The sequence below is a fragment of the Scleropages formosus genome, chromosome 3 (genome assembly GCF_900964775.1).
Source record: "Scleropages formosus chromosome 3, fSclFor1.1, whole genome shotgun sequence".
Lineage (NCBI taxonomy): Eukaryota > Metazoa > Chordata > Actinopteri > Osteoglossiformes > Osteoglossidae > Scleropages > Scleropages formosus.
The window spans coordinates 33,450,798-33,467,376 of record NC_041808.1 but is presented as its reverse complement, the minus strand read 5'-3'; the positions used below and the strand labels follow the sequence as shown (position 1 = coordinate 33,467,376).

At 46.4% G+C, this 16,579-nt stretch overlaps 1 long non-coding RNA gene across 1 annotated transcript; it reads left to right on the top strand.

Moving 5' to 3' along the window:
- The first annotated feature begins 2,650 nt into the window (after positions 1 to 2,650).
- On the top strand, positions 2,651 to 6,563 carry LOC114910160 (uncharacterized). The gene is made up of 2 exons (XR_003797537.1): positions 2,651 to 3,118; positions 3,288 to 6,563. It is a non-coding gene; the product is annotated as an uncharacterized LOC114910160 (long non-coding RNA).
- Positions 6,564 to 16,579: the final 10,016 nt, after the last annotated feature.

The window sequence follows — 16,579 nt, the reverse complement described above, 5'->3', positions numbered from 1 at the left end:
AAAATTGGTTGAATGGTTCAAAAATTCATAATACAGACATGCGTTAACAGGGATACGTTCTGAGAAATGTGCTGCTCGGCAATTTCGTTATGGTTGCATACAAGTGTTATTGATGCTGCTGAAATGCAACCTGTTTTTTTAAATTATATATAGGTATATACAGTACATACGCCTACATGTGCGCTGACTTGTCAGAATATGCATTCAGTTTGAGAATATAGAATGTCGGTTCTTGCAAAGCATTCCCTTCTGTGTTTTTATTCATGTCATCAGCAATTGGTCAACATCGACTCGACTTTGTTCACGTAACCGTCGACTAAAAAATACGAAGTCGGGCAACCCCTACACCATGCCCAATTGTGCTGGATGTGGTGAAAGTTTAACATGTTGAAGATGAGAATTCTATTTGAAACATACAAAACAAAAAAAGAAAATGGAAATCACCCTATAACTGTTTATACTGTAAATCACATATATGTAGTATATACCGTATTCAGTATTTCCTGGTTATCTCTAAACATTGACTAATTATGTGACCTAAGAATTCATTTTGTAATATTTACAAACACATTTATTCCTTTTAAGGTGACTAGAAAAAAAAAAGGGGACCAAGATGCACCTGCTGCCCAAAACCACTCTTGGACTTAAATGCAAAAATGCACATGCTTCAATTATGGGAAGATGGAACACTTCAGCGTGAACCGTTGCGACCTACTGCTACTTCGACTCTCAGTAAACAGCCACAAATTATTTCAGTGTGTCTGTAGCCTGCAAGGGGAGAGTTCGACAGATCTTTATTCATGAGCCTTGTATTATGACATGGAATGGGAACGTGGTGTTTGCTGTGCGTTCCGCCGTCAGCAAAAAGGAAAAAAAAAAAAAAAAAATTCAATGCAACTTCCAAAGTCTGTATATTCTGAAGCATTTCCATAGACCCATTCAGCAGTACTATTCCAAAACCTACTTGTTAAAAATATTCCCAAATGTAGTATTCTCACCTCTGCCCCAAAAGAATCGTAAACCTGCATTCCGGGAATATGGCAATTGTGCAGAATGTGAGGCAATCTGGAAACTGTTGAATGCAGAGAGCTGGGTCAATGACAAGAGTAGAGTTTGACCCCACTGTACCTACTTCTAAGGAATTACTACATAAAATCGAAATCTGCAGAAAACCCCATGTGATTTTTGACAGGTATATTTCAACAGCAGTTTCATTCTTAATGATGTACTGAGCATTTTAGCATTTCATTCATCTTTACTACATTATTTTAACTGTGTACTGGTACTGTAATGCAAAACATACGGCTCTATCTACAAGGAACTTTCAGTTGTCATTTATTTGATTCTGGAATAGGTTACTTTTAGTCCACTATACATTGCTTGGGACAGAGGAATAAATTCCAAAACTACCGTTGAAATTGTGCATTTTATATGTAACGCCACCCTCTGTTAACCATTGAGGGCGGTGCCCTGGGTTGTGTTCTAAAGACTTAAATGTCATAACCCAAAACAGCATTGCAACAGAATGAACATCCAATTATCCCAAACTCTGTAAACAGATGGAACAAAATAAGTATTCACCCTGAAGGACTGTGTTGTTCAATACACAAATGTGTACCTAAAGTCCCTTCAGCAGATTACTGAAATAAATGCAAACTAAAACATTAACAAAAAAACCTCCACAACAAGTATCACAAACAACAAGTAACACCACAGTTTTACCCTCACGTAAAACAGTCTACAAGCTTCTTAGAAAACCATCCCACTCTCAAACAACAACAACAAGTATCTGGAATAGTCCGGAGTATTTGAACTTTATGTAAAACACCCTTATACGTTGCAGGCCTGATCGCAGCTTGAGCACGTTGAGACCAAAACTATAATGGCCGCTTCACTCTCAAGAGCAAGGGGGGGGGACCTGCAGTTTACCTCGTCCGCTGTCCGTGCAAAAATCAAGAAGTCAGGCTCGTCCATTCGCATTTCAGGAGCGAATGAGAACTCCAGCGAGGCCCGAGGAACTTGGTGCGTTGCCGGTAGCACGAAGCGCTATCGGGTTCTCCTTCTCCGTGGCCGCTCCATGTGACAGATTGAAAACTGAGGGTTTTCAAAAACAATTGGACTCGGACACAAAAGAGTACAAAACGGAAACATATTTTCAACTCTCCAAACAGAACACACTACTTGTCTTTACACAATTTAAAGAAATATTTTCTTTGGTTGCTTTCGGAGCAACCAGAAAGTATGAACTCCCCAGCGTTCTTCCACAAATCTCTCTCTCGTTTGTGCTGAACTTTGCAGTCCCAAATTGGGTCATAACGGGTATTTTTTTTTTTTGTGCCACGAACCACATGCAGGCTGCGCACAAAACTCACTCCCTTCACCTCACACCTGGACACTACAAGAACACACTTCTCTTGCAGAAGCATCTCAGAGCGTGCATTCCATCTCTCCTATTTCCAATTGGTTTCCCTGAAACCAAAACCCAAACAGCTTGCACTAAACACCAAGACTGACAATTTCAGATTACAGCACATGTTGGCACATCTTAAAAGGGTTGAAATTGTGGAGGGAAGGGGGGGGGGAGAAAATAAAAAAAAAAACTGTAGCACTACAGGACTACTCTCCCCCTTCTAATAGTTCGATGCCCTCATTAAACATATGGTGGCTTTATACAGATTTAACTGTCATCACAAGTTAAATGCGCCACGAAAAGAGCACACTGCCATAGGGCGAGACCACACAGTACGGCCGGAACAGCGCCTGTGATCTCCGTAAACTCCACAACCAACAAGTACTCTGCTCAAAATATCTAGGGGTCGATCAGAAAAGTTTTCCAAGCTCATCATGTAAAACGTATCCGCTGCTCTACTCTCTTTTTGACCATACAGGTTACAAACTCTCCTGTAGCACCTCAAACATCCCAGTTGCCTGCTCCCCCCTTCTAGATCAGTTTCAACCACACAGTCTGAAGCGGGGGACACGTCAATTTCAACAGCGTTCTCTGGACTGGCAGCATCAACCCCTCCCAGCTTCACTTTGCCTGCGACCCCTGCAAATCAAGAATCGCGACCTCCCTTTCCACAGGGGGCCTGGCTCATCCCGGACATACCAGCTAACGGTAACGCATTCTCCCAGTTCTGTCCATCGAATGTAAAAGACTGAGAAACAACCTCAGAATCTGAGTGAGAAAAGGATGACATAGCTGTCCTTGTCATGAGATCGCTTTTTTGCCTGCAAGCCAACTGTGTCTTTGGGAGACTTTGCAGCCTAGTATCTTGTCGCTGCAGAGGATCTGATTCATCCATGTTCCCTGGCAGTCTCACTAAGCACCCAATGGGAAGTCGATGATTACGATGAACTGTTCCAATTTTCCCTGGAACCACACAGGTTTAATTTGGTACACTAGCAGGTTTCCCCTTTTTCCCCACCACAGTATAAGGTAAGAATCTCCACTTATTCTGCAACTAGTGCTTACCCATGACACCAAAACTCCTCTATAGTACACGGTCTCCTTTCTTCAGAATCTGTTCGACTAATTTCTCATGTGCTCTCTTGTTCCATCCATGACTCTTCTCAGCACCTTCTTTAGCTAACTAAAGAAGCCCTGCTTAGGTGTCCTCTCAATTTTGTGAGGAACCGTTGATACTGCACTTCCTTACCCCAAAACACAGATCTATAGGCAGACGAGCTTCCCTGCCAGACATCAGCAAAACAAGGGGAGTAGCCAGTCGCCTTATTTCTCATGCAGTTATAGGCATGTACGAGTTGACTGATCTTCTGACCGTTTCTGCTTCTGCCCAGGATCCAATGCTCCCAACATGGACAGCAGAGTCCTGTTGAATTTCTCTGGTTGGAATTCCCCCTGGGGGTGGGCAGGGTGTCGTGGGAGACTTTCTGATCCCCGACATTCTTAGGAGATTGTGGGTCAGCTTTGACTCACAGTCATGTCGCTGATCAGAGTGAATGTGAGCAGGGAGTCCATAGTGTACAAAGTTCTTCTCAAACAGTACTATGAGGACGGCAGAGGCCTTCTGATCCTTTGTCGGAAAAGCCCGAGCGTAGCGAGCGAAATGGTCAGTCACAACAAGCATGTTCTCAAATCCCTGTGAATCTTGCTCGAGTGACAGGAAGTCAGTGCATACCAAATCAAGTGGACCTTTACTCGTAATTTTGTTCGACGGAGCAGCTCTCTGAGGACAAGTCTTGCGAGCAATGCATCTGCCACAATTCCTGACATACTCCTCAATAACTGCACCTATCTTCGGCCGATAAAAACGGTCCTCGATGAGCTCTGATGACTTCTCCGATCCTAAATGGCCACAATCATCATGAAGTGACTGGTGTACCATTCGAACATATATTCTGGGCAAAATAAGCCGCTGTACCTGAGTGCTACCTGGCCTCTGCACTACTCTACAAAGCACTGACTGGCTCACTTTAACATTCTCTCTTCTTGATAACGCGGTTGTGGTAATGCACAAACTATTTTCTATGAGATGTATGTCGCTTTGGAGAAAAACATCTGCTAAATGAATAAATGTAACGCCAAGAACACCACAGACCCTGGTGAAGAGCAGCTAAATTTTCACTGAGAAGTCTTTCGTCTTCATTATATCACTTATGAAAAGCTGACATATCAGCAGGGACAAAGCTACATAGAAGAGGTCTGTCTGTCATTTATGACCAAAACCTTATTCCTTAAGGAAGACCAGGTACATGAAGACAAAGTATCAACCATCATGAAATGTGACGTGTTTCCTTTTATGAGCAGATCTGCACAGCATTTTCTTCCTTGGCTTAATTAACAAACCAAGGATAGACCCTAAAGATGTTCTGAATAAAGAACTTGCCTTAAAGACAGAAGTTTCCAGATGCAGTTCAGACATACAGAACTAGACTACACTCAAGACCACCATACTCAATCCTGCTAGATGTAGTAAAAGAATGCTCATCTTCAACATGTTGAACTATTTTAAAAACAAATACAAAACATGCAAAACAAAAATGATGAAATGTAAATCACATATACGTATGTATTATATACTGTTTTTAGTATGTTCTGGTCATTTCCGCAGTGTGTGGAAATGATTTCACTTTAGCATCAACTGTTGTGAGCTACTGCTACTTCTCAGACTCACAGCAAACAACCATGAACTATTTTCGTGTGTCTCTACTCTAGCCTGCCAGGGGAGCGTTCAACAACAGAACTTTATCGATCAGGTTTGTATTATGACGTGGAATCGGAACGTGGCGTTCGCTGTGTGTTTGGCCAACAGCAAAAATAAGTCAATGCAACTTCCAAAGCCTGTATTCTGAAGCATTTCATATGCTCAATAACCTACCACAGGGATTGTTCCAATAGACCCACTCAGCAATACTACTCAAAACCTCCTTGTTTCAAAATGCTTAAAAATATTTGCGTTATGCATGTGTTAAAACGCTCTGTGTCACTGTGTGAGAAGAGTGCTCTATAAAAATAAATTGAACTGAATTTCCAAATGTAGTATCCTCACCTCCACCCCAAAATACTGTAGACCCTTGAACAACATGGGTTTGAACGGCACTGAAATAAGGGAAAGCTTAACTGAGAACACTAAAATGATACATTTACAATGAACTTAATACGTTTTTTTATGAGAGCGAATAACCGTGAGAATTACGTCACTATTCCATCCACAGTTGCTATGGCATTTCCGGGGTGTGCAGAGGATGCCTCACTAAATGCATGTTTTCATGGGGTATTCCTTAATTATTTCCGGATCCTGTCTGGCAGTGACGTAGTGGACAATGACCACTACCCCCTCAGTCATTCAACCTTCTTGTTGAATGCTTACGGCACCTTTGAAAAACTTGCTCCAATTCAGCCAACGACACTCCTCAGACAACCCCGTATAACTTCTTGAAAGGTATACTTTAAGCTTTATTTATGTGTTGAAAACATGTTTGTAAAGTTTCATGAAAATCTACAAGACAAGGTTGTTTAAGGCCCCGAAAATTCTAGGCGTAAAAGCGTCCTTCCATCATGGCAGCGACAAAAGGCAAGATTAACAGTCTTTTATAACCCCGTTCCTCTGGTTCAGAAGCAACCTTCTGAATCTCACATATATGAAACTTCCTCAACACGTAGATAACACATGTAGAAAAAAATACAGACTTGCTATGAAACCTACCTGACTTGCTGTTGCTCAGATTTGTATGTCATCATTGTTTTATTGTAACCATGGTCTCTCTGGTTTCCATGGCGCTGAAACGCACATGGCGGATCGTTCTTCCTTGATGTAAGCATAGTAACCACGAAACAATGAGGACGCTCCAATTCTGATAAACAGCAATTTATTTTGGTTTAACAACTGTCCTCAATGTATCTCAATTATTTTGCGTATGGTCAACCTGAAAGTACAATCTGATCTGACAATTCTCCAGGAATTCACCTAACTGACTAACATTTTAACTACAGATTAGAGCTGAAACAGATTTGAAAACTGAACAACATGTTGTATGGGAATGCCCTCCACGTTGAATTAAAGAAAGAAAGGGGGAAAAAGAAAAAAAAAAAAAAAAAACCTCTTAAAAAAAAACTCAGGGAGACACACAGGAATGTGGATGATGCAGTCAACATGGGACTGCACTACATCCTGCAACATCTGGACAAACCAGGGACTTATGTGAGGATCCTGTTCGTGGACTTCAGCTCAGCCTTCAACACCATCATCCCACATCTCCTCCTGTCCAAATTAACCCAACTCTCTGTGTCCACCTCCATCTGTCGGTGGACCACCAACTTCCTGACAGACAGGCAGCAGCTAGTGAGGTTGGGAAAATGTTCATTCAATACTCGCACAATCAGTACTGGCGCCCCCCAGATGTGTGCTCTCCCCACTGCTCTTCTCCCTGTACACCAACAACAAACTCCTGAAGTTTGCAGATGACACCACACTCATTGGCCTCGTCCGGGATGGTGACAAGTCTGCTTACAGACAGGAGGTCCAAGAGCTGGCTGTCTGGTGCAGTCATAACAACCTGGAGCTAAACATGCTCAAAACAGTGGAGATGATTGTGGACTTTAGGAGAAACACCTCATCATTACCCCCACTCACCATCATGAACAGCACTGTGGCAACAGTGGAGTCATTCAGGTTCCTGGGCACCACCATCTCACAGGACCTGAAGTGGGAGCCCCACATAGACTCCATTGTGAAGAAGGCCCAGCAGAGGTTCTACTTCCTTCGCCAGCTGAAGTAGTTCAACCTGCCACAGGAGCTACTGATGCAATTCTACTCTGTAGTCATCCAGTCTGTCCTCTACACCTCTATAACTGTCTGGTTTGGCTCAGCTACAAAATCAGACATCAGAAGATTACAGCAGAGAGTTCGGACTGCTGGAAGAATCATCGGCACATTCCCCCAGCTCTCCAAGAACTGCACTCGTCCAGAGTCGGTAAAGGGGCTAGCAAAATCATTCTAGACCCCTCACATTCAGGCCACTTCCTCTTCGAACCATTGCCATCTGGCCGGCACTACAGAGCACTGAACACCAGGACAGCCAGGCACAAGAAAAGTTTTTCCTCAGGCCATCTATCTCATGAACAGCTAAATCCCCTCTAGAGAGTAAACCAGTGCAATACACAATGCTATTTATAACTATTTATCACATCATATCTCTTACTCACACTCCCTTGCATTTGTATAGAACATACCTGTACATACATACAATGTCCAGTGACTATTTTTGTACATTGGGTACTTTATATCTTGATATATATTTTTTATCCTTCATTCACATATTCTACCTTCTCATCTGTCTTATCACTGTCATTCTGTCTGTGCTGTGGAAGTTTCTGTCACCAAGACAAATTCCTTGTATGTGTGAACATAGCAATAAAGCTTGTTCTGATTCTGAAACTTGTTCAGAAGAGGAAGGGCACTGAGACTCTTTGGAAAAGTATAATGAAGTCATAACAAAGATGAATGAGAAAGACAAGATGATACTGGAACTACAACACGAAAACCTGATTCTCTAGGAAAGAGTTGAAGCCCTTACTTCAAGTGAGGAACACCAAAAGGGGACAAAGGCTGAGGGGAAGACATACTCATCATCAGCCATGAGACTGAAAAGGTATGACTGCATAGTCAAAGTGCCCACAACTAATATACCTGCTATATTAGAGAACATAAGGGGTTTTTGAAAAACCCCCAAAAACCCCTTATGAAGGAAAAATCAAGGCTTTCGTTTACCCCGCCCGGTATGGGGTCACCGGGGCCCCACCCAGGAGCCAGGCCTGGGGGGGGCGGGGCTCGCATGCGAGCGCCTGGTAGCCAGGTCTACGCCCACGGGGCCTGGCCGGGCTCAGCCCGAAGCCATGACGTGGAGCCGCTCTTCGGTGGGCTCACCACCTGCCGGAGAAACCGTAAGGGGCCGGTGCATTGTGATTTGGGCGGTGGTCGGGGCCGAGTGCCCGGCCGACCCAAACCTCAGGCGCCAACTCTGGTTTTTGGGACTTGGAATGTCACCTCACTGGCGGGGAAGGAGCCTGAGCTGGTGCGGGAAGTTGAGAGATACAGTCTAGATATAGTCGGGCTCACTTCCACTCACAGCTTGGGTTCTGGAACCACTCTCCTCGATCGAGGGTGAACTCTCCACTATTCTGGCGTTGCCCAAGGTGAGAGGCGGCGGGCTGGTGTGGGCTTATTAATAGCCCCCCAGTTCAGCCGCCATGTGTTGGAGTCTACCCCGGTGAATGAGAGGGTCGTCTGCCTATGCCTTCGGGTCAGGGAACGGTCTCTCACTGTCGTTTGTGCTTATGCGCCTAGCGGCAGTGTAGAGTACCTGGCCTTTTTAGAGTCCTTGGGGGGCGTGCTGGAAAGCGCTCCCACTGGGGACTCTGTCGTTCTACTGGGGGACTTTAACGCCCACGTGGGCAGCGACAGTGATACCTGGAGGGGCGTGATTGGGAGGAACGGCCTCCCTGATCTGAACCCGAGTGGTGAGTTATTGGATTTCTGTGCTAGTCGTGGCTTATCCATAACGAACACCATGTTCATGCATAAGGGTGTCCATCAGTGCACTTGGCACCAGGACACCCTAGGTCGGAGGTCGATGATCGACTTTGTAGTCGTTTCTTCTGACCTTCGGCCATGTATCTTGAACACTCGGGTGAAGAGAGGGGCTGAGCTGTCAACTGATCACCACCTGGTGGTGAGTTGGATTCGATGGCAGGGGAAAAAGCTGGACAGACCTGGCAGGCCCAAACGCATAGTGAGGGTCTGTTGGGAACGTTTGGCGGAGGCCCGTCAGAGAGGTCTTCAACTCCCACCTCCGACAGAGCTTCAACCAGGTCCCGAGGGAGGTGGGGGACATTGAGTCCGAATGGACTATGTTCTACACCTCCATTGTCGGGGTGGCGGTTCGGAGCTGCGGCCATAAGGTCTCCGGCGCCTGTCGCGGCGGCAATCCCCGAACACGGTGGTGGACACCGGAAGTAAGGGATGCCGTCAAGCTGAAGAAGGAGTTCTATCGGGCCTGGCTGGCTCATGGGACTCCTGAAGCAGCTGACAGGTACCGACGGGCCAAACGGAGCGCGGCTCTGGCAGTCGCCGCGGCAAAAACTCGGGCTTGGGAGGAGTTCGGTGAGGCCATGGAGGAAGACTTTCGGTCGGCCTCAAAGAGATTCTGGCAAACCGTCCGGCGACTCAGAGGGGGGAAGCGGTGTTCCACGAACACTGTTTACAGTGGAAGTGGTGCGCTGCTGACCTCAGCTGAGGATGTTCTCGGGCGGTGGAAGGAGTACTTTGAGGATCTCCTCAATCCCTCCAACACGCCTTCCGTAGAGGAAGGGGACTTGGAGGGGGACTCGTCCATTACCCTGGCTGAAGTTGCTGAGGTAGTCAAAAAACTCCTCGGTGGCAAGGCTCCGGGGGTGGATGAGATCCGCCCCGAGTTTCTCAAGTCTCTGGATGTTGTGGGGCTGTCTTGGCTGACACGCCTCTGCAGCATCGCGTGGAGTTCGGGAAAGCTGCCTCTGGACTGGCAGACCGGGGTGGTGGTCCCTCTTTTTAAGAAGGGGGACCGGAGATTGTGTTCCAACTACAGGGGGATCACACTCCTTAGCCTCCCTGGGAAAGTCTATGCCAGGGTACTGGAAAGGAGAATCCGACCGATAGTCGAACCTCGGATTCAGGAGGAGCAATGCGGTTTTCGCCCTGGCCGTGGAACACTGGACCAGCTCTATACCCTCACTAGGGTGCTGGAGGGTTCGTGGGAGTTTGCCCAACCAGTCCATATGTGTTTTGTGGACCTGGAGAAGGCATTCGACCGTGGCCCTCGTGGCATCCTGTGGGGGGTACTTTGTGATTATGGGGTTTGGGGCTCGTTGCTACGGGCTGTTCGTTCCCTGTATGAACAGAGTAGGAGCTTGGTTCGCATTGCCGGCAGTAAGTCAGACCTGTTCCCGGTGCATGTTGGACTCCGCCAGGGCTGCCCTTTGTCACCGATTCTGTTCATTATCTTTATGGACAGAATTTCTAGGCGCAGTCAGGGAACGGAGGGTGTCTGTTTTGGTGGCCGCGAGATCTCGTCTCTGCTTTTTGCGGACGATGTGGTCCTGTTGGCTTCATTAAGTCAAGACTTGCAGCGTGCACTGGGGAGGTTTGCAGCCGAGTGCGAAGCGGCGGGGATGAGAATCAGCACCTCCAAATCCGAGGCCATGGTTCTCAGTCGGAAAAAGGTGGATTGCCCCCTCCGGGTTAGGGGGGAGTTGCTCCCTCAAGTGGAGGAGTTTAAGTATCTCGGGGTCTTGTTCACGAGTGAGGGAAAAACGGAGCGGCAGGTTCACAGACGGATCGGTGCGGCGTCCGCAGCAATGCGGTCATTGTACCGGTCTGTTGTGGTGAAGAGGGAGCTGAGTCGTAAGGCAAAGCTCTCAATTTACCGGTCGATCTACGTTCCTACCCTCACCTATGGTCATGAACTCTGGATCATGACCGAAAGAATGAGATCGCGGATACAAGCGGCAGAAATGAGTTTCCTCCGCAGAGTGGCTGGGCGCACCCTTAGGGATAGGGTGAGGAGCTCGGTCACCCGGGAGGAGCTCGGAGTAGAGCCGCTGCTCCTCCGCATCGAGAGGAGCCAGTTGAGGTGGCTCGGGCATCTGTTCCGGATGCCTCCTGGACGCCTCCCTGGGGAGGTGTTCCGGGCTTGTCCCACTGGGAGGAGGCCTCGGGGCAGACCCAGGACACGTTGGAGAGACTATGTCTCCCGGCTGGCCTGGGAACGCCTTGGGGTTCCCCCAGAGGAACTGGAGGAGGTGTGCGGGGACAGGGAAGTCTGGAGGACTCTGCTCGGACTGCTGCCCCCGCGACCCGGCCCCGGATAAAAGCGGAGGAAGATGGATGGATGGATGGATATTAGAGAACAGCTAAACATGACGACATTGAAGTGAAAAATGTACCCCACAAGAGCACGGGGGAGTTGTTGGGCCACAAATTAGGATTTTTCAACTACAAACAGCTGACATCATACTGTCCAGCAATAATGCCACTTTAGGTTTTGATGCTACGACCCAGGAAGGTACTCATATCAAAGCCCACTTCACAACTGAAAATGAAAGCGTATCGGCCGCAGTGGATGACCTGGCAAGAGGAAGAGCAGAAGACTACAGCAATCACATTTGCCAGACAGTTGACAATTTGGCCCACACTTAATCTTTCATTGAATAAAACATAACGGGTTAACTAATAAAATACGTAATACTATGACGAACCGATATGCAGCCAATCATGCGGCCATTCGTCTCGTCAGTAGGCAGTGGGGAAAAACACTCAATGAGATGAACTGCCACCTACACCCTCTTGATTCCATAGCAGCAGCATGCAGGTTAGTATTCAAGAAAGTGGAAGGCACTGGCGGAAGCATGTACGGTAAGGACTGTATTGCAGCAAATGTCATAGTCGCATTCAACAAGCCTCGTTACAAAGACAGAAAAGGAGACCCGCGTGGTTTCGGGACTTTTTTTTCTTTAGACAAGAAGAAACTCCCGAGGGGCATTCTGCCTCACTACAGAGGCAATAGACTGGTACTAGAAATATTTGGGAAACACCTGACTGGTCCCTGGATGACAAAATTCTACACTTCAGTTGAGTCAAGACATAAGTCATGTTGATGCAATCGAATTGGTGAAGCAGGTCATCGAGAGAGTGAAGAACATATTGCAGGATCCATTTCAGATTCTATCATCCATGGAGAACTTCTTTGGTTAAGGTACTGCCCAGCACAGTACATTACGGAATCTGAGGGCTATGCCTCATCATCTGTTGGTTCCTATGATGATATCTTGTCTGGAGGCAACTGTTGAAGTACTTGAGCGCCAGTATGCAAAGTACTTCGCACAAACAACAAAGGCTTCGGGAGGAAACCGTTTTCATGAGATGTCATAACATGGGCTCGGAGGAGTTAATTGGGATGTTCAGTGCTGCACAGAAGTAGTAACCACATGCCACAGTCACTTTTCTCTCAGCCCGGATGAGAGCCTACAAAAACAAGACAATGGATTTCCTGGATAGGCTGGACGAAGAAAGGAGGGAACCTGTGCTGGACAAGGTAGCAAGATTTGGACGAATATGTAGAGACCAGAAAAGGGTGAGTGAAATGGAACTGAGATTGGAGTTGATTTGGCAACAGCAGGACAAAGAGCAGAGAAGGGGGGGGGACGACGACACAGAGAAAGAAAGATAAAAAGCTCCTCAAAGAGCAGGGACTAGAGACAACCAGGAAGGAGTATCCTACCTTGAATTATACACAGCTGGATAGGGTTGTGGACATACTGGAAGGACGGGCTGTAGGGAAGCCCATTTGCCACATGTGGATCGTAGGAAATGAAATTGTGCCATACAGTAGCATTATTAAAAGAAATACAACAACAAAAGTACAAGATAGCATATTGGACAGAAGAGCAAGGACAGGATGATGCAACAGATTTCCAGATGTCTATATATGCACTGGCAGTAGACTATATGAAGACCACGTGTTTTTGGATTAGAAACCAACCTTTACAAATGTCATGAGTATCAGACAGCAGATGGTCTTTTCAGGTAACGGATTATCGTAAAAGGAATTACATACTACTCAGATATTTCATCTCGATCAGTGTTTGTTTTTCCCCACCTATATGTTTCCCAGCCTGTTTCTCTATCTGTTAAAGTTATGAATTACTAACACTGTCTTCTGATTGAAGATTGTCACCCTACAGTAAGACCTGAGGAGGATGGCCGGCGGTCACAGGCGCACTCCATGCCGATGATGACCAACTATCATGATTGAGGAGATGTGTCGAACTGAGAAATGAAGCAACCAAGTAGCACCAATATCATTACTACAGTTGTAAATTAGTTTAGAAGTCTCGTTACGTGTAGAATGCCCAGGAGGGGTGGGCAGCCACTGGCACTCGGAACCCCAGAGGTCCCCCCCATCGACTTTCACGAGTTTTTCGTTCTTCTCCTCTGTGGCCAGTTGGCGCACTTACCTGAGCTTTGAAGTTGAAGTGTATTGTACAAAGTTTGTGCTTTTTGCAGTAAACTCTGTGTTAACTGATTATTCGTTACTTGATAAATTATTTAATTGCTGGCTTTGGTGACTCAGATTTGCATTAAACACTACTATACTGCACCTCTTGATTTTCATTCAGTTCTTCTCCATCCATGTCCTTGGATTTTAAGCAGAGACTTCATTGTGAGGTTTCTACACGTGTAGTATTGTGTGTCAGAAAACTTGCGCAACTTCTGCTAACCAAAACACTGATCGGTCATCTTACTTATTCTGGGGTAAGAAAGAATGTAGTATTGTGTTCAATAGATGTTTATCAAGTTTGATATGAGAGATTCAGAAAGTTGCTTTTGAGCGTTACACGACAATGCAGCGCCAGCGCAATCTGAAAACTGGTTGGTCCACTTCTCCTGCTAACCAGAACACGGTGATGGGTCTTTCTATTTGGAGGTTCATATAAATGTATTCTTATGTGGTAACCACATGCTAATGAAGTTTTGTATTGGTCAGTAGCTTTTGCACTTGGGAACTTGGCAATTCATGGCAGCGACAAGCAAATGGCCGGTCATTGTTCCTTGACAATGTATCCATGGTTACCATGAAACAATGATCATGCTTCAAATCCTGTCCCCAATATCTGGACATTATTTTGAAGGTCAGCCAGATCCCACATTTTTAACCTGACAGTTTTCTTGAAAATCACCAAACCCTTTTCCTTCTTTCATATAACACATCATGCCTCCCAGAAAAAGAGCCAGGGTTGTCAATCCACATGCCCAACCGGGTGTGGGAAGAAAGCATCTGAACAAGCAATTCTCCACACTTCCTTCTACCAGCAGTGACTTGAAAAACAGACATGTACTACAGGTGTAAACCTCTGTAAATGCTGTGTTATGTGGTTAGTGCATGTTGTGAAGTTTCTCGTTGGTGCATTGCTATAGAACTTAATTCATGGTGGAGAAGTCAGCTAATACAATCTTCTCATTTCCTTGGGCTGATTACTCGGTTTGAATACAACACAGCATCATCATGCCTCCTAAGAAAAGAGCAAGGGTCGTAAATCCACAGGCTGAACCTGGTGTGGGGAGGAAGTACCTAATTGAGAATTTCTCAACACTTCCTTCGACCAGTGGTGACCTCAAAAATGGTCATGTTCTGCAATTGTACGTCTGTGCAGCAAGAAGTAGCGGGGCTGAAACAGAGAGACAATTGAAAGCACGTTTCTCATCCGAGGGCTCGTCTTTTTGCAATTCCCTAGCAGCTGATATTAAAAGGATTGTGAGAAATTCATTGGAAAAGTTCCAGCGACTCACAAACCCACAGGAATTTGCGAAATTCACAGCAATATGTGAGGAGCAGTTTCAACTCTTACAGCAGGCTGTTGATCCTGAGGTCACAGCTCCTGTGGCCCAGTTACCAGCTCCTGAAGATCCTGACGATGTGTCACCCAGCACATCGAAGGAGACATTAGCACTTCTACATTCTGCCACGATGACCAGTACCCCTGTCAGCCACCATGAAGTCCACTCAGAGCCAGGGTCCTCTGGCAGTTCGAGGGGGCATCGAGGTGACCCACTCACTCCTCGAAAGGCAAAGATGAAGCGATGACTGGAATTCATGTCTTCGAGGTACAGAACACTGAGGGAGCAATACGTTGGAAAAGTGGTAGCGTTGAAAGGACAGCTTCGGACCCCAAGACGTGTCATTAATCAAGCTATTCGGAGGCAGAGAGAGAGAGAGCAGAGAGGAAGAATAAAGAGATAAAGAAGCTCAAGGACATGTTACAGGAAAATGCCCTTTACAACGAGCTACAGAAAGAGAGAAGGCGTAACCGTAAGCTAAAGGACACACACAGGAAACTTCGACAGAGAAGTCAAAGCCCCGGGAAAGTTTCAGAGATGTATGAAGAGGTTGTTAGGAAACTGAAGGAGAAGGACACCCTGATTGCAGAACTTCAGCACAAGAATTTGCTGCTTGAGGAGAAACTGGAGGAGCTCAGTTCAGCCACGGACCTTCCACATGCCACTGTTGGCTTTCTTTCAGCCAGGATGAGAGCATGCAAGAACAAGACAATGGATTACCTAGAGAGAATGGATGAACAGCAGAGGGAACATGTGCTGGGGAAAGTACTACTTAAAAATCTTACTACTCTTCTGTCTCATTCCAGGTAAACACTCTTAGCAACTGAAAACCTATAATAAATAAAAATATTGGTTGATGATGGCGCCGCGAACGGCCGCCTCGGTGTGGAGCTCCACAGTTGTTTTACTGTTTTTGTTAGTTTGTCCTGTCTTTAGTTATACTCCAACAATCAGTTTTACCAGGGAAGAACTGCTGAACATTCGGCAGTACACACCACCCGACATTTTACCGGTTTTCGACTATTCTGACGTTTTGCTGGATATTGTAGTCGGAGGTGCAGCGGCGCTACTCAAGCGCTCCAAGACGCGCAAGCGCGGAAAGCGAGCCGGCGCGCTTGTCAAGCTCCGAAAGCGCGGCTTTAGAACAGCGCTGCCTAGTATCCATCTGGCGAACCTCCGCTCCTTACCCAACAAAATGGATGAACTTTTCCTCCTGTCCCAAAGAAACAAGGACTTTTTAAACTCTGCTGCTCTGTGTTTCACGGAAACCTGGCTGAATGAAGCCATCCCGGACAGCGCGCTACATCTGCCGGGCTTCCAGCTGTTCAGAGCGAATCGCGACGCGGAATCAGCGGGGAAATCACGTGGAGGTGGGACATGCTTCTACATCAACGAAAGGTGGTGTACAGATGTGACCGCGTTGAAGAAGATGTGCTGTCCAGACCTAGAAGCGCTCTTCATCAACTGCAAGCCTTTCTACTCGCCGTGGGAGTTTTCCTCATTCATCCTCCTAAGTGTTTACATTCCACCGCAAGCGTGCGTGAACGCAGCGCTGCAACAGCTGGGCGACCAGATCACTGACACAGAGCAACAACACCCGGACTCTGTTATAATCATTCTCGGGGACTTTAATAAAGCAAATCTCTCCCGTGAACTGCCAAAATATAGACAGCATGTTACAT